General features: G+C 47.1%; 1 protein-coding gene and 1 long non-coding RNA gene across 4 annotated transcripts in view; one reads left to right on the top strand and one right to left on the bottom strand.

Annotated features, from left to right (window-relative positions):
• The window catches only part of LOC125739860 (uncharacterized), a 409,273-nt gene that overhangs the window by 181,996 nt on the left and 205,272 nt on the right, over positions 1–22,005 (top strand). The gene's annotated exons all lie outside the window — the stretch shown is intronic.
• On the bottom strand, positions 9,257–20,502 carry LOC125740073 (uncharacterized). Of its 3 annotated transcripts, XR_007397439.1 has the most exons (4): positions 12,969–13,057; positions 10,112–12,578; positions 9,854–10,013; positions 9,257–9,750 (listed from the first exon to the last, which is right to left on the bottom strand). It is a non-coding gene; the product is annotated as an uncharacterized LOC125740073 (long non-coding RNA). The 3 variants fall into 3 exon arrangements; XR_007397438.1 differs by lacking the exon at positions 12,969–13,057 and adding an exon at positions 20,385–20,502 and having other exon boundaries at positions 9,257–10,013; XR_007397437.1 differs by having other exon boundaries at positions 9,257–10,013.

Genomic DNA, 22,005 nt, shown 5'->3' with positions numbered 1-22,005 from the left:
AAATTCTGATATACAAGCTTAATTTACAAGAAATATACAAGCTTGTTTATCCTGTTAAAATGATTAATGTACAGCTTCTATTAGCGCATATAAATGAAAAACCATAAGGCTGTATCAGCAGGGTCCTGCTGTGCTTGTATGAAATGTGTCTCCATATAGTTTTGTTTATGCTGTAATCAGAAGAGCAAGAAAGTACAGTGGTACCTCGAGCCACGAACAGTCCTGTTCACGAACAAATCGTGTTACAAACCAGATGTTCGAAAATTTTTGTACTGGTTCGCGAACCGTGTTTCAGGCTGCGAACACAAACATCCCCCAAACGGGTCCATTGAAAGTGCTCCAAAGAACCACCTGAAACACGAATAAGTGAACATTATAACGGTTGTGGAATGTATCAAAAACTTGTCGTAGATGAATGTCTTTACTATATTTCTTCAGGGATTGAATATTTGAAAAAAAAAAATAGAGAGAACGTTCTGTCATAGTTTTTGTGATGGTTTTTAACAGTCACATATCAATGCATAAAATCACAGTACTTCATTAATAACAAATTATTAAGTAACTCCTACTTCTGTTATATTCTCCATTCACACATAGTGACAACTGCGTATTGTTTGTTTGCAGTACAAACAAAGATGTCTATCGGCATACAGCGCGTGGCAGTACGAAATGTGCATAAAAAATTCAGGCATATGTGTCATGCCCGGCTCGTCCGCTCCTCGTGTGTGCCACGCCCCCTAATTACCCACGTGTGATTTCCTGATCCTGCCCAGTCGTGTCTTGTTTCCTGCTGCCTTGTTCCGTGTATTTAAGTCCTGGTCTCCCCGGTTAGTTTGTCTGTCATTAATGTCAGTTGATGTTAGTTGGCGTTACATGTCTCCTGCTCCCAGTTTGTATATTAAACCCTCGTCAATCCCCGACTTCCGCCTGCCTGCATCCTTCTTGCCCGTTCGCCTCGAACGATCGCCGCTCTGCCCGCGATCGTCGAGCGTTATCGTGACAGAATGACAGACCACAAAAAGAAGCGGAGAGGGAGGAAGAGGCTCCCTCAAGAGCCGATCTCTCTCGGCGCCTGCTCGCTCTCCAGGCTTTGGCTTCCGGCGGAGGACGAGAGGGAGGTACCTGCCCTACCTCCAGCCCGGGGGCCGACCACACGCGTCCCCGATCCTGCGTGGAAGTACTGGCTCTCTAGTGAGGACGAGGACGAGGAGCCCTTCCACTACCCGGAGCCAGAAGCCTATCTTCCACCGTCCGTTTTCACGGACATCGCGCCGCCTCCCGCAACCGCCAGGCGCCAGCGAGGGAGACGGAGGAGAACGGCGATCGCCAGTACGGAGGACCTCCCTCCGTCCCTGCCGGCGGACCCCGCTCCCGTGCGGCCGCCGCTGCCGGCGGACCCCGCTCCCGTGCAGCTGCCGCCGCCGCCTGCGCAGCCGCCTTCGCTGCCGCCGCCACCCGCGGTCCTAGCTGACCGATACTTCACCCTCCAGGGGCTTTATTGGAGGGTGATGGGAGAACCGGCCCCACAGGCCCCCCTGGAGGGGGAAAGACTCGCCGCACAGCTGGGGCAGGACTTCGACTCCTTTACTCCAGAATCCCCTTTTTCAGATCTGGAGAAAATGGCTGAGGACCTCCGGAGGCTAATCCAACTCCGGAGAACGCCTGCAGCTCCCGAGCAGGCGCCCCCTCTGCAGCCGCCTGCTGCAGCTCCCGGGCCGGCGCCCCCTCTGCAGCCGCCTGCTGCAGCTCCCGGGCAGGCGCCCCCTCTGCAGCCAGCTCCTGTTCCTGACCGCGCTCCTGTTCCTGACCGCGCTCCTGTTCCTGACCGCGCTCCAGTTCCTGACCGCGCTCCAGTTCCTGACCGCGCTCCAGTTCCTGACCGCGCTCCAGTTCCTGCAGAGGCGCCCCCTCTGCAGCCGCCTGCTGCAGCTCCCGGGCAGGCGCCCCCTCTGCAGCCGCCTGCTGCAGCTCCCGGGCCGGCGCCCCCACTGCAGCCACCTCCTGTTCCTGACCGCGCTCTAGTTCCTGACCGCACTCCAGTTCCTGCAGAGGCGCCCCCTCTGCAGCCGCCTGCTGCAGCTCCCGGGCAGGCGCCCCCTCTGCAGCCGCCTGCTGCAGCTCCCGGGCCGGCGCCCCCTCTGCAGCCGCCTGCTGCAGCTCCCGTCAGTGCTCCTGTTCCTGACCGCGCTCCTGTTCCTGCAGAGGCGCCCCCTCTGCAGCCGCCTGCTGCAGCTCCAGTTCCTGACCGCGCTCCAGTTCCTGACCGCGCTCCAGTTCCTGCAGAGGCGCCCCCTCTGCAGCCGCCTGCTGCAGCTCCCGGGCAGGCGCCCCCTCTGCAGCCGCCTGCTGCAGCTCCCGGGCCGGCGCCCCCACTGCAGCCACCTCCTGTTCCTGACCGCGCTCTAGTTCCTGACCGCGCTCCAGTTCCTGCAGAGGCGCCCCCTCTGCAGCCGCCTGCTGCAGCTCCCGGGCAGGCGCCCCCTCTGCAGCCGCCTGCTGCAGCTCCCGGGCCGGCGCCCCCACTGCAGCCACCTCCAGTTCCTGCAGAGGCGCCCCCTCCGCCTGCTGCAGCTCCAGCTCCTGTCCCTTCTCCCCCAGTGACTTTTTCTCCCTCGTCCCGGCGAACTCGACCCCGACCGGGGGTCATCATGTCTGTGTCCCGTAAAGGGAGGGGACACAGACGCAGGGCTGGGGTCCCGCCCGCCCTGCCCCCTGGCTCGCCCTGCCTCGCCTGCGCTGGGGCTCGGTTGGCGCCTGCGGGTCCTGGCCCTCCGGGTCGGCTGTCGCCTGCGGGTCCCTCTCCGATGCCTCGTCGCCCTGCCTCGCTCCCCCCTCCGGTGCCTGGTCGGTCGCCTGGGGGTTCCCCGACGGCGGCTCCTCGGTTGCCTGCGGGGCCCCTACCTCCGGCCCTCCTCCGGACGTCGCCGCCTGCTGCGGCTCCCCCCTCCTCCGGACCTTCGCCCTGGCCCCTTCCTGCTCCCTCGTCCCCTTCCCTGGTGCTCCCTCCTGCTCCCTCCCTGGCCCCTCCGCGGGTCCCTCGCCCTGTCTCCTCTGCCCCTTCTCGGTCCCCTCCGGCTCCGGCCTCCCGGCCGCCTGCGGCCCCTCCGGCTGCCGCCCGTCGCCCGCTGGGTCTCCCTCGGGCTCCCCTTTGTTCCCCCTCCTTGTCTCCCTACGCCCCTGCCTTTGTCCCGCCTGTCTCTGCCCCTTCGTTTTTTGCTCCCCCTCGCTTCGTTCCTCCCGTCTCTGCTCCTCGTCCTCCTGTGTTCCCTCCGTTCACTCCTGGCCCTTGTGTCCCGCCTGTGCCCTCTGCTTCGCCCTTCCTGATCTGTCTGTCTGCCTTCCCATCCCTTTGTCAGCTCTTGTCGCACGTCTTGTCCCTGGCTTTGTTTTGTGCTTCGGTCCTGTTCCCCGTCCTGCGTTAATTCTGTTCTTGTTTTCCAGGTCCTGTCCTGCCTCGTCCCGTCCGTCGCCCCCTTCCTTGGCGCGCCCGGAGTAGCGCGCCTTTGGGGGGGGGTTCTGTCATGCCCGGCTCGTCCGCTCCTCGTGTGTGCCACGCCCCCTAATTACCCACGTGTGATTTCCTGATCCTGCCCAGTCGTGTCTTGTTTCCTGCTGCCTTGTTCCGTGTATTTAAGTCCTGGTCTCCCCGGTTAGTTTGTCTGTCATTAATGTCAGTTGATGTTAGTTGGCGTTACATGTCTCCTGCTCCCAGTTTGTATATTAAACCCTCGTCAATCCCCGACTTCCGCCTGCCTGCATCCTTCTTGCCCGTTCGCCTCGAACGATCGCCGCTCTGCCCGCGATCGTCGAGCGTTATCGTGACAATATGAAAATAATGTACAGTATAATAAAAAAATCACGTTTTCGAAAGTACTGTATTGTTGTTTACGCTGTCTTTTAATGTTAATTATTTAGTTTTTGGGGGGGATGTTTTGTGGTTCTTTTCCGTGTTTTGGCGTCTTTCGAGCGACCAGCCTGCTAAGAAGCGTATGCTCAGTTGTGTGTTGGTCCGCCTTCCGTAAACATGTTATTTTTATGATTTTTTTGTATTTACATTATTTTAAATAGGAAAAATTGATTCAGGTCGAAAAATTTTCGGGTCACGAACTGAGTCCTCGAACGAGTTAATTTCGTGAACTGAGGTACCACTGTATGGTCATGCTACTGTAACTGCAGTGAGGCCTCTCTCACACGGCCCTGCTCAGTCTGTCCAGTCATACCATGAGAGTCAGTGGAATATAGAGAGGTTGGTCTGCAGTGTTGGATTATCGGATGGGAACCAGTAGAGCCAGTGCTTTGTATGACCGATAGCTTTTGCTTCACAAACGCTTTGCTGCCACCTGCTGGTTAACTGTAGTATAAGTGTTAATAATAATTTACTCATTAGTGAAACTTAAATTGTTTGTTCTGATTTAATAAATGATTGATATAGATATGGTTTACTGTGCAGTTTGTATTTTCTGGAGTTATTAAACTGATTGAAAAGAAGAAGAATTTTTCAAGCTTAAAGTGAATGTTTTTGTGGTTTTCAGGTCACGTTGCACTACCAGATCCCACCAATCAGTGACCCTGTCAGTGTCGCTGGTCATCCCACTTTCTGTTCCCCTAGTCTTTTATGCTTCACAGGTCCTAGTGTGTTCCACTGCTGTCTGGGCTGCTGTGTGGCTGAATGGGTTGAATGTTTAGCAGAAAACCAAGCATTTTCCCTGTCATGGGTTTGAGGCTCTCCAGAGCCCAGCTTCACTTTGTTTGACATTTTGAGTTTTTGTTTGTTTTCCCATTGTTACCTTGCATTCTGGTTATTTCTGTATCGGATCTTGTTTTAGTTTGTGTCTGGTTATCTGCAGTAGTTTTGTAATTATTTCACCTGTGTTCCCTTTATCTCCAGTGTAGCCTTAGTCCCTAGTGTGTAATTGATGGTGATTACCCTCACCTCTTCTTCATTGCCCATAGCCTCTCGTTTAGTTATAGCCCCCACCTGTCCTTTGTGGAAGCCCTCGTTATTATGTGTATTTAAGTGCCTGCCCCCACCCTGTTCCCGAGTCGGCCATTGTATTTGTTCCTGCGTGCGGCTGCTCACTCCCTGCCTTTCTCTGTGTTCTGCATTGTTTTCTTCTGTGCTTCTCCCTGCTTTCATTCTTGTTTTCTACCTGCCTGTCTTTATACCCCTCATGCTTCCTTTTGTTTCTCTTTGTTTTGAGTTCAGATACAATAAAGTCCCTTGTTGTTTCTGTGAGCTGCAACATGGATCGTCCATCACTCCCCCCTGCCACACTTACCAATTCTCTGTAGAGGGGATGTAACCTATAGTACGCTACTCTCCCTAAACCGCTGCTTAGAGACTTGGTGCACATCTCAAAACATTGCCTTTATTTATAATTAGATTGAAGATTCAAGAGGTTTATTTGTCACATGCAGTCTCTGAGTCACCCTATTTGGCTGTGTAAAAATATAAGAAAAAATAAGTAAAAAGTAAAGTAGGAGTAAAAAAGAAAAATTCAAAATATAAATACATAAAAATTAGGATCTCTTCTGGGAACAGCCTGGTTTTTATAAACGGGACGGTCTTCACCCTAATTGGGGAGGATCATTTATGTTATCCCAGAATGGCGAGTAAATTACCTGCCTGACTGAGAGCAGCACCCAGGCCTCAGCCTTGCCATCTTAAATCAAAGGCTGTTTATTCTCCCACGTTTAGATCATGTTCGGTCTTCACCCAGGTGCTCCGTCACACGGCAACTATTTAGGAACAGTTGAGTGAGATTAGGAAGGATATTGTTAGACCAAGACTTAGATCTAAATGTTCCACTGGGGGCTTTTGTGTGGATAACTTAATATCAATGCCATTAATAAGACCGATTGAATCACAACATAAACCCACCATAAAATGTGCACTATTGAACATTCGCTCTTTGGGAAGTAAATCACTTTTTGTTAATGACATGGTGCTGGACACTGGTGCAGACCTGTGCTTTTTAACTGAAACCTGACTGAGACACACAGACACTGTACCTCTTGTTGAAGCCTCACCTGATGGGTTTAGTTCTGTACAGAAACCACGCGGCTCTGGGCGCGGAGGCGGCCTGGCAGCTATTTTAACTCACTGTTGAAAACTGAACGCAAGATTATCAAGGATTTCACAACATTTGAAGCAATGATAATTCACATGGTGTCCGACCCGCCCATCTATATTCTTATAGTACACAGACCACCGGGATCATACACTTTGTTTCTGAGAGAATTCGGGGAACTTCCCTCTGACTTCATTGTTAACTATCGATTCCGGCCGACAGGAGGCCACTCATCCTGACTTTGCCCCTGTAGCTCCACTCGAGTTTGCCTTGGGTCCTGCATATTGGCCTGAGGTCACCCCCATCCTAGTGGGGATGGACCTGGAGGATACCGCTCCAGAGGACTTGGAGTGGGAACCCTTGGACCTGGTCCTGAGTCCCACGTTTCAGGCTCCAGCCTCCACCTGAGGCTTGGGCTGATTAGGCCCCAAGCACCTGTTCCATCTGTGGTGCAGACAGGGGAGCAGTACAGGGCCAGGCTGGTTCTCTGTCTTTCAAAGGGGGAGACAGGGACATATCACTCATGCCAGCCGTCCAGGACCAGTTTCCAACTCTCCTGCCTATTACCGTCCTGCAGTCCCCCTGTCACCCTCCAGTCCCCCTGTCACCCTCCAGCTCCCATTCTGTAGTCTCCTCATCGCCCTCCAGTTCCCATCCTGTGGTTTCCATCCACACACTTGACTTGCCTCCATCTCCTAAATTGCAGCTGCTCATTCTTCATCTAGGCCTGTGGTGATCCATTCACCCCATCCTTGTGTATCTCGTCCCCACTCTGGCAACCTTCCACTGTCCCTTTGATCCCAGTCTATTACTACCCAGTCCCTTCCTCCTCGGTTCCTGAGCCTGTTGTCCCATCAGGCTCATTTTCTTTCCTTTCCCTTTCAGTTCCCCTTCTGTTTCCTGGTCCTGGCCTCTTGTTCCTGTTCCTGTCCCTCAGTCCTCACATCCTGTTTCCAGCTGGTCTCTCTCTGGTTCTGTCCCTCAGTTCCCGTGTCCTGTTCCCAGTTTATAGGTCCCTGGTCCCCAAGGTCTGTTCCCAGCTGTGTTCCCTCATCTGGTGGCCCCATCCCAGTTCCTGTTTACCCTGTCTGTCCTACCTCCCTCATTAATTCGCCTCCTGGTTCTGTCTGTCCCATTCCCTGTGTTCCATGGTATATCTAATGCCATGGAATTTTTTTGTACCCTTCTACTGACTGATACCTTTCAGCAATGAGATCCCTTTGATGCTTTGCAAGCTCTATGTGAACCATGGCTTTTGCTGCAGGATGCAACTGAATAAATGTCTGGAAAATCCTGCTAGAACAGCTGAACTTCATCTGGGGTTAATCAGCATCACTTTAATTGCCTGCAGGTTTGAACCCAAAAAGACTGTATGCTGTAATGAAATCAAAAGGTGCTTCAAAAAAGTATAAGTTTAAGGAAGTGCAGACTTGTGCAACTTGCATATTTTTTTATAGTTTCCCCCCTAACAGATTTGTTTGCTTTTCAATTGAATTGTGCAGATTACAGGTAACATTAAAGGTGGGAAAAGTTTTGTGATGATTCATTTTGGCCTCATTTTTTTACATTACAAAAGCTTGGCATTTTAACAGGGGTGTGTAACTTTTTATATCCACTGTAAACATGGTAAATGAAAATTTCAGCCCTCTGGCGGTGAAACGATGTAAATTACTTCCACAATCAATCTATGGAAATGAAAATTACTGCATGTCACCAGAACATAAAGTAAAATCGTGATGGGAGACTAGTACTTGCACTAAATCACAATTTTATAATGAAGATGAAGAAACAGGATAAGTAACTGGAGGACGGATGAATGAATGAATGACCTCTGCTGTATAATCAAATACTCACAGTAATCTGTAGTCACAAATAAGCAGAAAAGGTAGATGCTTAGTGAACAATTTTTTTTCCATTACATACAGTATAGAATAATGTGTGACCTATTGTGGTTTGAACACTTCCTGTTTGTAGTGCAGAGGTTAAATGCAGCCTGACAGAATGATTTTACACTTGACTGCAGTCTTCTTTCTGTCCACTATGTGGCAGCAGTATACAGGAATGGTCTTATTTTGTGTTAGTGGCTGGTGTGTGTATACATTCATATACCCTGATAGCATGGAATTCTGCCTCCAACTCTGTGCCTCAGGGATCAAGGCAGGAGTGAATTACATACTAACAACAGTATATTAAATTATGTATAGTATATTACAGTATATTATAGCAGTATGTACAGTATATTAAAGTATGACAGAATTATATTATGCACTTTCCTTTAGGAACAAAATTGCATAGTTGCATAGTTAAAGTAACAGGAAAACCAGCAGGAATGGGATCCTAAGAGAACTTTGCCAAAAGCTGAAACAAGACTGTAAGAATGATACTGACCCAGCACCAGCACTGACCCCCCCAGCTTCTCAGAACAGGAAGTCAGCCCAGACCAAACAGCACCCCCCAGCCCCCAGCCAGTAAGCTACCTGGAAGCTGCAGGGTGGTTCAGCTAGACAGCACTGGGTGATCTGGGTGTTGGGGGGGGGGGGGGGGGGAGCAGCATGGTCACAATAGAGGGGGAAGCAACAGGAAGTAGAAGTGTAAAGTGCAGGATGAGGGCAGCTCACTTAATTATCAGTCACTGTATCTCAGTGCTGCTATACTTTGTCTCTCTTGCAAAGGAAGTCTATTGTCTTGCAGACAGTTTCCTGCTGATGTAGAGCCCCAGCCACACATGCCACAGCCAGCCATTGCTGTAAGTGATGATGTTGGTCAGGTGGGCTGTGCAAAGGCAGCATGACGATAAAGTTTGTGGTCAGTTGCTGAGAAGGAGCGACACCCCATGTAAACGGAACAGAAGAGTGCAGAACCTGTATAAACCAAGCGGAGGGGAGAAAGTGGGTTTTCATTGGACTCCAGGAGTCCTGGTCACAGACAGAGACAGAGAAACAGTGAAGATGTGGAGAATCATAATCTGTGTAATGAAACGACAAGCTGTGAATTTGGGCATCTGTGTCTGTCTGGGGATGAGAGAAACACAAACAGCTCTCAGTCTGACAGGACGGCTGATAAGGCCCAGGTGAAGTGAATCAATGTGCTCAACACCTGACTTTGCCCCCCCAGGACGGCCCCCACCCCTGTCTTACAGAGACACCTTCCTATTAGGCCTCTTGTTTCCTACTGATCTGCAGAGATTAAAAGGACCTACTACAGTGGCACTATAGAAAACTGTATAACACATAATAAAGGCTGAACCAAAGGCCTGAGGACAGACCCTCTGTATACAGCACAGTGTTTCTGCAGAGTCTCACCCTCACATCCTGTATGACGACATTTCTGCTTTTCAGAATAAGTGTAAAAATATTTTCTGCATCATGCTAATGATTTAGCTGCTTTCTGCACATGCATGAGTGAAAAACAAGGAAATCAAACAGTTCAGAGATAAATCTGACATATTTGCTTCACTTGCATGTATTTTTATTCTCTGAGCTACAATGATTCTGGAGAGGACCTGAGAGGCTCGGAGGGCCAGTGAGGCTGCAGGGTGCTGAGAGAACTGCAGGACAGGAGCAGGAGGACGGCGTGGCTCCTCTCCTCTCAGCCGCAGCAGGAGTGTCGTCAGGCGGAATAACGTCGATTAGACAAGAGTCTGGGTGACTGATCCAGATAGTGTGTCCCCCATCTCCCTCTGTTGGAGACGGAGACTCAGCCAGCCCCTCTACTGCAGCCCAGGAGATACTGCTGACTGCACCGGGACTTAGGATAGAGGATAGAGTGTCAAACCAACCCACCTTGGAGACGTGGGGCTCTGGAGGGTCAATGTGGGGGTGTCTTCTCCGTAGTGAAGGTGAGCCCAGTATGACCCCCACATGGGTGGGGTGATCCACCCGCCGGGCGACTCCTCAGGGTCCTCGAGGTCGCTCTCGCTCAGTGGGTCGATGAGAGGATTGTCTACCAACCATCATTGTGCGTGAAGCTCAAATACTAGTAGGAGGTCAGTGGAAAGTGTGCAGGTGGAGATGTGAAGCGAAGGAGGTTCCCAGGGATACCTGTTATCTTGCTCATTTGATGTCCTCTGCCGGCCCCCTGGAGGATGGGCTCCCCCTCTGCGTCTGGTTCCTCAAAAGTTTCTGTCTTCTAGGGAGATTTTCCTTACCACTGTTACCTCTGGCTTCCTCACTGTGGGGTTTGGGCAGCGATAATGTAAAGTGCCTAGAGATACTGTAATGGGAAATGTACTGCACAATTGAATTGAATTGAATTGTTCAATCATTCCGTCACAACATGCGGGACTCCATGGCAGGTGTTTGGCAAAACAGAAAAGAGGTTTAATTAAAGTAAACACACAGGGATTGCAAATTAACACGACTGCAGGGATCAGAATGAGAAGGTTAGGACAAAGAAGGACATGGACTGACAGGACAAGTGATGTTTATCACCAGACAAGCAATGGTGAGACAAACAGGTGCTTGTATACATAGACTAATGAGGGGCAACAAGCACCAGGTGTAGCCCATCATGGTCACGTGAGGGAGGAGACAGGAGGGTCAGGCAGACATGGCAGGCAGGATGTGACATCACTGTTTTATACCTCACAGTTTATTTCAGTTTACTTGTGAAGCTGCAGAAAATTGCTGTGAGTCACATGACTAACACAGGAAAGTAGGCAAGCTGAAAATTTACATTTTTTTTTCTTTGGCTGCAATTGCAGCTAAGAGCAACTGGACTGCAACAGTAAAATGATGGATCTTGAGGCCTTACTGTCAGGAGCCCATGTCTTCTGTTGGTCTTGCTGTGCTTCCTCAAAGTCCCTCTGTGTTTTTAGCTCATCATGATATTAGATATCTGACTGATACACCTGCTATCTCAGCACTCCTGAGTGTTGGCTTTGAATGTGACCATGACTGTGTCTCTCTGCAGTTTGCAGGCTTCCTCTGATCCTTCCTCTGATCACTGATATCACTGACCCAGTGGCCTAATGGATAAGGCATCAGCCTCCGGAGCTGCGGATCGTGGGTTTGAGTCCCATCTGGGTTATTGGGGGCAGCATGTGGCTCTGTGGGCTAAGCCTGTGTGCCTGTAATCAGAAGGTTGCAGGTTCAAACCCAGCCTCAGCCTGTGGGTCCTTGAGTGAGGCCCTTAACCCCCAGCTCCCTGGGCGCCGCTATGGGTGGCAGTCCTTAGTAGACAACTTACCCTATGAAAAAAGAGCAAGTTGTGGAAGGCATAAAGACAATTTACCTACGGGGATCAATAAAGTATCAATGATTATTATTATTATTATTATCACATGGCATTTCTCCAGCTTCCAGTGCCCTGCAGTGGACTGACGTGCTGTTGAAGGTTTACCTCACTTTACACTGTGTGCTTCCAGCATTAGGATCCAGATAATTATACTAATAATAAATAACTATGATAAACAGAGAAATTCATGGTCTTCTTTATTCATGCAGATTTTTTATTTTGTGAATTGAGTCTGTGCATTGATAGTTGATTTAATTCTCTACACACTAATAATAATGGTCAGACTTTCTGAAGGGCTAAACATTCAGCCTTGTGGTTTTCTCACTTCCTCTTTAAAATGTACACTCCTCCTTCACTCTGCCTGCTGTGTGTAACAATAGAAATGACAAAAACAGTGAAGGTACAGAGGATGAGGAAGTGAGAGTCACTCTGCACAGGTCTGGGCTCAGTGACACACACACGTATGGATCCTCTGATGCTCGTGTTTCTTCTCATCGCTGGGCTCACAGGTGAGTGTCACTCATTACAGTGAACTGAGTAGAGATCTCTCTCCTGCTCCTCACACACTGTCAGCCACAGTATGGAGATCAGGATGGAGATCTGGTCAGGAGAAATAGCAAAATATCAATTTTGAAGAGATTCACCTGCCTTGTGTAACGTTGTCTTGGAAATTTTGAATATTTTTTGGATTCCTATGGTTGTATTCATGGGCGTCGTTAGGCCAGATCAGTCAGGGCTGTAGCTCTGAGTATTTTACCCCCAATGTCAATCTTCCTTTAAAAGAGAAAATAGTCAAACCCCTGGTAACTTGACTCAGTCCCTGATCTTTTCAGTAGCTGGAAACTCCCCTGGGTGTTTGTATCAAAACATTTGTAATTGCTATGCTAATATTTGCATGTAACAGGTTATTGATAATATAAATTTAATATCTAAGTATTCACTGTAATACTGCCATGTGTTTCTTTAGTAACCAAACAGTACAAAGACTGTTAGTGCAGATAAAATGCCCTTGTCCTTTGCATGCTTTGATATTCTGTGTTGTGTACGATTATCTTACTGGGGTCATTTCAGCAGCACAGGTGGTTATGTGAGCAGACAGCCGGGATGCCGTCAGTCATTTCTGTGTGTACAGTCAGAGGGGTCTAAACACCCAGCTTCACGTGCTACTGCAGCAGGTCTCTGCTTATCAGGGCTCAAGATCTGCCTCAATTAAGCCCCGTTCATACTTCCCTTTTCCATGTGGCTTTCAGGCTGCAGGCAGTCATAAATTATCTGCACAGTAAAAATATAAAAATATATGTAGCCAGTGCAATTAACATCACACAGACAAACACAAATAATTTGGGGTTCTTTATTTGCTAGATGCCCAAAAGAAAATGGAAGGGCAACTGAGCGGAGTTTTCCCCTTCTTTCCTTTCTTTCCTTTATAAGTTTTACCGTGCGGTACAATGGCTACAACACACGGGTGCAAATCAGCTTTCCCCAGCAGCAAATACTCTAAATAAAATAAATCTAACTTTTCTTTTTTTACCGTGTGTAAAATACGGCAGTGGACTGGAACTGCACAAGGAAATACAAAAATACGTACAACCGTTGGTTGTGAATACAAAGACATACATTCATTTAACACAGAAATGAACAATAGCGCTCTTTTTAACTTACATTTCAGTATCGCACGTCACTCCACGTACGGTCCGCTCCCTTCAGAACGGCTTACACGAAATCCCCAGGCTATTCATACCCCGTCAACGGATACCTCCTCTTACAACAATTCTTCTTCCTTTGCTGTATTTTGGTTGGTCTATGAAAGTCAGTGCTGCCACCTACTGGAAAGATCTAGTCCGTTAACTTGCACAAGCGCAGTCGACATGCACCAATGTGCATGACCTCCACCAAACGAAAAATCTGGGCTAAACATGCATCATCAACAGATATCTGGCGTAATCCCTTGATGACGAAATTTATGTCACCTCACCCTGTGTGATACTGAAAGTATAAATTGGTCTTCAGGGGTGGAGATTAGACCTGCTTGTCTTTCACTCTGCAGCAGGTTTGCAGAGCTAGTTAAGCTCTAGCTGTTAGACACTGGGGGCAGCGTGGGGGCCTCACACCTCCAGGCTTGTGGTTTTGGTATCTGGCCCAGCTCTCTGTGTAGAGTTTGCATGTTCTTCCTGTATATATACTGGTTTCCTATGAGGTCTCTGGTTTCATATCTAAAGTCACATGTTCTAGGTGAATTGGTGCCTCTAAAAGTGCCCGTAGTGACTGTGTGTGAGTGTTTGCCTTGTGACAGACTGGCATCCTGTCCTGGATTTTCCTCTGCCTTGTGCCCTGTGCTGCCTTATATCAGCTCAATGCTCCCTGTACTTTACTGACTCTGTACTAGATAAGTATGTAGAAAATGAATGAATGAATGAATGATCTAAAATATGTGTAGACCTTTATTAATTGTTATTTGCACACATTTATTAATCGCCAATATCACATTGCATGATTACGAGTTGGAATCTAATTCTTGCCTTCCCCCATCTTGCTCTCCATAGCTCAGGGCTGATAGCACAGGGGCAGCCGATGTGTGGCCCCCTGGAGCTGGGGGTTATGGGCCTTGGTCAAGGACCCACAGACATGTGACTATTCTGCTGAGGCCGGGGTTCGAACTGGCGACCTTCCGATCACGTTTGCAGTTTATGTATCTTGCTGCTTTATGAAAAATTTCCCCCCAGGATCAATTAAGTTCATCTGACCATATATTATTATATGATTCCCCAGATGATGTAGACTTACAGCAAAAGGTCACGGGATTTGAAACTATCATGTGGTATCAGGTACAACATTCAGGTCTGTGCAATATGGACTGTGTCAGATTTAGATAGAAGTGGCTTTTATAATATAACTTTCATTAATCCACAGATTTGATTTTTACATATTTTCTGCATAATCTGGTTAAAATTGAGGGGTCTAGCGTTACCCCTGACAACTTCCATCCATTGCATGGATATACACTGACCACTGCTGCAGCAAAGTGCATCACGGGACCCAAACCACAGCGACCACAAGCTGGTCTCAGCCCTGGAGCCTCATAGGATATTTCACAGCGTCACAAATTTTGACTTTAGATGTTTGCATCTGTGGAGTTTGTGAATTATAATGATAAATGTATCACAAGGGTATTTCTCTGCAGTTCTGCATGTCTATCAGTTGTCTGTTAATATTTATTTGGGTGCTGTTTGTCATTCTTTGTATACTATGTCTAAACAAGTGAGCTTTCCAATGCAGTTGTAGAATATGGCAAATAAAACGTCTTTTTTTTTTAAAAATATCTATACAAATTTTATTGCTCTAGTATCAGCAAAATAATTAATATATTATCCATTCTATAGCTCTTGGCATCAATGCATGTTATCGCTATCAATGCATAAAAAGCCTGCTTGAATTCGAAACTGACATTATATAAATTTTTTTGGTTTGTCACCTGATTTTCATGCATAACTTACAGTTTACCAGAGAAATGTCTTGGATTTATCTAAGATGATATTTGATATTTCATGACTAATGAAAATATTGTCAGTCTAATGGACAAATAGCTTTTACTACCTTGAGTACTTTCAAGAAAAGCACAGGCTGAAATTACAGTTCATAGCCACACGAGGGCAGCAAAGCTATGGACACTGTGTGTCAACGTAGTAAATGAGAATGTGAGCCCTCTGGTGGTGAAACAGTGTAAATACATTTGCAGTCAGTCTATGAAAATGAAAGGTACTGTAGATCATTGTATGCGGGCGCTGGGGAACGTAAAATAAAATAGTGACTAGAGACAAGTATCCTCTCTCGATTACAGTTGCATGTTTAAGGTAAACATACAGACAACAGAGACTTTTCAATACATTACGAATAACATTCGTAATAGATTTATATGTTTAAATTCTAATTGCTCCTTGATGACTGGTGCCCTGACCAGGATAAACAGCTGGATGATGGATGGATGAATGAATGATTGAATGAATGAATGCTGTAAAATCAAATACTCTCAGTATTCCGTAATCACAAATAGGCCAAACAGATAGACGTTTATTGAATTTTTTTTTTATTACATACAGAGAAACGGATGATCTATTATGGTTTAGTCAATTCCTGTTTTTAGTGCAGAGGTTAAATGCAGACTAATGGAATGATTTTACATTTTTGTGCAGTCTTGTTTGTGTCCACTATGTGGCAGCAGTGTACAGGAATGGTCTTATTCTGTCTCGTGGCTGATGTGTGTATACATTCATATACCCTGAAAGCAAGGAATTTTTCTTCCAGCTTTGTGTCTCGGATCTAGGCAGGAGCGAATTACAAACTAACAACAGTATATTAAATTATACAAAATGTTTTCACCAGGAAATTAATCTGAAAATTATTCAGATTTGCAGATGTATGCAAAAGTGGACATTTCAGGTCCAGAGAGTACAGAGAGTTGGTCTGGATTTGTACTCTCTGGACCTGAAATCTCCACCTTTGGATGTAGGTATACATAGTTAAAGTAACAGGTAATCCAACAGAATTGGGATCCTAAGAGAACTTTGCCAAAGGCCGCATCAAGACTGTAAGAATGACACTGACCCACCACCAGCACTAAACCCCCACGTTCTTGGGACAGGAAGTCAGCCCAGACCAGGCCCTGCCCCCCAGCCAACAGGCCGCCTAGAAGCTTACGGCTGGTCCAGTTAGACAGCACTAGGTGATCTGGGTGTTGGGGGCGCGGGTGGGGGGGGGAGGGGTATGGTCACAACAGAGGGAGAAGTCCCCCCCAGGAAGTAGAAGCAGAAGGTGAGGACAGCTCACTTAATTATCAGTCACTGTATCTCAGTGCTGCTATACTTTGTCTTTCTTGCAAAGGAAGTTTATTGTCTTGCAGACAGTATCCTGCTGATGTAGAGCCCCAGCCACACATGCCACAGCCAGCCATTACTGTAAGTGATGATGTTGGTCAGGTGGGCTGTGCAAAGGCAGCATGACAATAAAGTTTGTGGTCAGTTGGTGAGAAGGGGCGACACCCCATGCAAACCGAACAGAAGAGTGCAGAACCTGTATAAACCAAGCGGAGGGGAGAAAGTCGGTTTTTCATTGGATTTAAGGAGTCCTGGGTCACAGAGAAACAGTGACAGTATGGAGAATCATAATCTATAATGAAACGACAGGCTGTGAATTTGGGCATCTGTGTCTGTCGGGGGCTGAGAAGAACACAAACAGCTCTCAGTCTGGTAGGACGGCTGATAAGGCCCAGGTGAAGTGAATCAATGTGCTCATCACCTGACTTTGCCCCCCCAGGACAGCCCCCACCCCTGTCTTACAGTGACACCTTCCTATTAGGCCTCTTGTTTTCTACTGATCCACAGAGATTAAAAGGACCTACTACAGTGGCACTATAGAAAACTGTATAAAACATAGTAAAGGCTGAACCAAAGGCCTGAGGACAGACCCTCTGTATACAGCACACAGTGTTTCTGCAGAGTCTCACCCTCACATGCTGTATGACGACATTTCTGCTTTTCAGAATAAGTGTTAAAATATTTTCTGCATCATGCTAATGATTTAGCTGCTTTCTGCTCATGCATGAGTGAAAAACAAGGAAATCAAACAGTTCAGAGATAAATCTGACATATTTGCTTCACTTGCATGTATTTTTATTCTCTGAGCTACAATGATTCTGGAGAGGACCTGAGAGGCTCGGAGGGCCAGTGAGGCTGCAGGGTGCTGAGAGAACTGCAGGGCAGGAGCAGGAGGACGGCGTGGCTCCTCTCCTCTCAGCCGCAGCAGGAGTGTCGTCAGGCGAGATAACGTCGATTAGACAAGAGTCTGGGTGACTGATGCAGACAGTGTGTCCCCCATCTCCCTCTGTTGGAGACGGAGACTCAGCCAGCCCCTCTACTGCAGCCCAGGAGATACTGCTGACTGCACCGGGACTTAGGATAGAGGATAGAGTGTCAAACCAGCCCACCTTGGAGACACGGGGCTCTGGAGGGTCAATGTGGGGGTGTCTTCTCCGTAGTGAAGGTGAGCCCAGTATGACCCCCATATGGGTGGGGTGATCCACCCGCCGGGCGACTCCTCAGGGTCGTCGAGGTTGCTCGATTGTCCACCAACCATCACTGTGCATGAGGCTCAGATACCAGGAGGAGGTCAGGTGCAGGGGAGAGTGTGCAGGTGGAGATGTGAAGCGAAGGAGGTTCCCAGAGATACCTGTTATCTTGCTCATTTGACTTCCTCTGCCAGCCGCTGGAGGATGGGCTCCACCTCTGAGTTTGGTTCCTCAAAAGGTTTCTTCCTTCTAGGGAGATTTTCCTTTCTACTGCCACCTCTGGCTACCTCACTGGGGGCTTTTTCAGGGTTAATACAAAGTGCCTTGAGACAGTGTAATGGGAAAATGCACTGTATAAATAAATGGATTGGAATTGAATTGAATCGAATTGTTCAGTCATTCTGTCACAACATGCGGGAATCCCGGGCAGGTGTTTGGCAAAACAGAAATGAGTTTGAATTAAAGTAAACACACAGGGACTGCAAATTAACACGACCGCAGGGATCAGAATGAGAAGGTTAGGACAAAGAAGGACATGGACTGACAGGACAAGTGATGTTTATCACCAGACAAGCAATGACGAGAGAAACAGGTGCTTGTATACATTGACTGATGAGGGGCAACAAGCACCAGGTGTAGCCCATCATGGTCACGTGAGGGAGGAGACAGGAGGGTCAGGCAGACATGGCAGGCAGGATGTGACATCACTGTTTTATACCTCACAGTTTATTTAAGTTTACTTGTGAAGCTGCAGAAAATGGCTGTGAGTCACATGACTAACACAGGAAAGTGGGCAAGCTGAAGATTTACGTTTTTTTTTTCTCTTTGGCTGCAATTGCAACTAAGAGCAACTGGACTGCAACAGTGAACTGATGGATCTTGAGGCCTAACTGTCAGGAGCCCATGTCTTCTGTTGGTCTTGCTGTGGTTCCTCAAAGTCCCTCTGTGTCTTTAGCTCATCATGATATTATATATCTGACTGATACACCTGCTATCTCAGCACTCCTGAGTGTTGGCTTTGAATGAAACCATGACTGTGTCTCTCTGCAGTTTGCAGGCTTCCTCTGATCCTTCCTCTGATCACTGATATCACTGACCCTGGGGCCTAATGGATAAGGCATCAGCCTCCAGAGCTGGGGATTGTGGGTTCGAATCCCTTCTGGGTTATTGGGGGCAGCGTGTGGCTCTGTGGGCTGTGCCTGTAATCAGAAGGTTGCAGGTTCAAACCCAACCTCAGCCTATGGGTCCTTGAGCGAGGCCCTTAACCCCCAGCTCCCAGGGCGCCACTACAGGTGGCAGCCCTTAGCAGACAACTTACTCTATGAAAAAAGAGCAAGTTGTGGGAGGTGTAAAGACAATTTCCATACGGGGATCAATAAAGTATCGATTATTATTATCACATGGCATTTCTCCACATTCCAGTGCCCTGCGATGGACTGACGTGCTGTTGAAGGTTTACCTCACTTTACACTGTGTGCTTCCAGCATTAGAATCCAGATAATTATACTAATAATAAATAACTATGATAAACAGAGAAATTCATGGTCTTCTTTATTCATGCAGATTTTTTATTTTGTGAATTGAGTCTGTGCATTGATAGTTGATTTAATTCTCTACACACTAATAATAATGGTCTGACTTTCTGAAGGGCTAAACATTCAGCCTTGTGGTTTTCTCACTTCCTGTTTAAAGTGTCCACTCCCCCTTCACTCTGCCTGCTGTGTGTAAGAATAGAAACGACAGAGACAGTGAAGGTACAGAGGATGAGGAAGTGAGTGTCACTCTCCACAGATCTGGGCTCAGTGACACACACACGCATGGATCCTCTGATGCTCCTGTTTCTTCTCATTGCTGGGAGCACAGGTGAGTGTCACTCATTACAGTGAACTGAGTAGAGATCTCTCTCCTGCTCCTCACACACTGTCAGATACAGTATGGAGATCAGGATGGAGATCTGGTCAGGAGAAATCGCTAAATGTCAGTTGTGAAAAGATTCAGATGCTTTACATAACATTGTCTCTGAAATTGTGAATAGTTTTTGGATTCCTATGGTTGTATTCATGGGCATCGTTAGGCCAGATCAGTCAGGGCTGTAGCTCTGAGTATTTTACCCCCGATGCCAATCTTCCTTTAAAAGAGAAAATAGTCAAACCCCTGGTAACTTGACTCAGTCCCTGATCTTTTCAGTGGCTGGAAACTCCCCTGGGTGTTTGTATCAAAACATTTGCAATTGCTATGCTAATATTTGCATGTAACAGGTTATTGATAATATAAATTTAATATCTAAGTATTCATTGTAATACTGCCATGTGTTTCTTTAGTAACCAAACAGTACAAATACTGTTAGTGCAGATAAAATGCCCTTGTCCTTTGTATGCTTTGATGTTCTGTGTTGTGTACGATTATCTTACTGGGGTCATTTCAGCAGCACAGGTGGTTATGTGAGCAGACAGCCGGGATGCCGTCAGTCATTTCTGTGTGTACAGTCAGAGGGGTCTAAACACCCAGCTTCATGTGCTACTGCAGCAGGTCTCTGCTTATCAGGGCTCAAGATCAGCCTCAATTAAGCCCCGTTCATACTTCCCTTTTCCATGTGGCTTTCAGGCTGCAGGCAGTCATAAATTATCTGCACAGTAAAAATATAAAAATATATGTAGCCAGTGCAATTAACATCACACAGACAAACACAAATAATTTGGGGTTCTTTATTTGCTAGATGCCCAAAAGAAAATGGAAGGGCAACTGAGCGGAGTTTTCCCCTTCTTTCCTTTCTTTCCTTTATAAGTTTTACCGTGCGGTACAATGGCTACAACACACGGGTGCTAATCAGCTTTCCCCAGCAGCAAATACTCTAAATAAAATGAATCTAACTTTTCTTTTTTTTACCGTGTGTAAAATACGGCAGTGGACTGGAACTGCACAAGGAAATACAAAAATACGTACAACCGTTGGTTGTGAATACAAAGACATACATTCATTTAACACAGAAATGAACAATAGCGCTCTTTTTAACTTACATTTCAGTATCGCGCGTCTCTCCACGTACGGCCCGCTCCCTTCAGAACGGCTTACACGAAATCCCCAGGCTATTCATACCCCGTCAACGGATACCTCCTCTTACAACAATTCTTCTTCCTTTGCTGTATTTTGGTTGGTCTATGAAAGTCAGTGCTGCCACCTACTGGAAAGATCTAGTCCGTTATTTTGCACAAGCGCAGTCGACGTGCACCAATGTGCATGATCTCCACCAAACAAAAAATCTGGGCTAAACATGCATCATCAACAGATATCTGGCGTAATCCCTTCATGACGAAATTTATGTCACCTCACCCTGTGTGATACTGAAAGTATATATTGGTCTTCAAGGGTGGAGATTAGACCTGCTTGTCTTTCACTCTGCAGCAGGTTTGCAGAGCTAGTTACACTCTAGCTATTAGACACTGGGGGCAGCGTGGGGGCCTCACACCTCCAGGCTTGTTGTTTTGGTATCTGGTCCAGCTCTCTGTGTAGAGGTTGCATGTTCTTCCTGTATATATACTGGTTTCCTATGAGGTCTCTGGTTTCATATCTATAGACACATGGTCTAGGTGGATTGGTGCCTCTAAAAGTGCCCATAGTGACTGTGTGTGAGTGTTTGCCTTGTGACAGACTGGCATCCTGTCCTGGATTTTCCTCTGCCTTGTGCCCTGTGCTTCCTTATATCAGCTCAATGCTCCCTGTACTTTACTGACTCTGTACTGGATAAGCATGTAGAAAATGAATGAATGAATAAATGAATGATCTAAAATATGTGTAGACCTTTATTAATTGTTATTTGCACACATTTATTAATCGCCAATATCACATTGCATGAGTACGAGTTGGAATCTAATTCTTGCCTTCCCCCATCTTTCTCTCCATAGCTCAGGGCTGATGGCACAGGGGCAGCCGATGTGTGGCCCCCTGGAGCTGGGGGTTATGGGCCTTGGTCAAGGACCCACAGACATGTGACTATTCTGCTGAGGCCGGGGTTCGAACTGGCGACCTTCCGATCACGTTTGCAGTTTATGTATTTTGCTGCTGTATGAAAAATTTCCCCCCAGGATCAATTAAGTTCATCTGATCATATATTATTATATGATTCCCCAGATGATGTAGACTTACAGCAAAAGGGTCACGGGATTTGAAACTATCATGTGGTATCAGGTACAACATTCGGGTCTGTGCAATATGGACTGTGTCAGATTTAGATAGAACTGGCTTTTATAATATAACTTTCATTAATCCACAGATTTGATTTTTACATATTTTCTGCATAATCTGGTTACAATTGAGGGGTCTAGCGTTACCCCTGACAACTTCCATCCATTGCATGGATATACACTGACCACTGCTGCAGCAAAGTGCATCACGGGACCCAAACCACAGCGACCACAAGTTGGTCTCAGCCCTGGAGTTTCATAGGATATTTCACAGCATCAGAATTTTGGCTTTAGATTCAAGAATAGTTTCTTCCCCCAAACCATCCTCATCATTAACAGCTAAATCCAGGCTGCTATAAAATTGTTTGCACCTGTGGAGTTTGTGAATTATAGTGATAAATGTATCACAAGGGTATTTCTCTGCAGTTCTGCATGTCTATCAGTTGTCTGTTAATAT

This window comes from Brienomyrus brachyistius, chromosome 4 (assembly GCF_023856365.1).
Source record: "Brienomyrus brachyistius isolate T26 chromosome 4, BBRACH_0.4, whole genome shotgun sequence".
NCBI lineage: Eukaryota > Metazoa > Chordata > Actinopteri > Osteoglossiformes > Mormyridae > Brienomyrus > Brienomyrus brachyistius.
The sequence above is the reverse complement of the archived record's forward strand: the minus strand, read 5'-3'. Positions and strand labels throughout refer to the sequence as shown.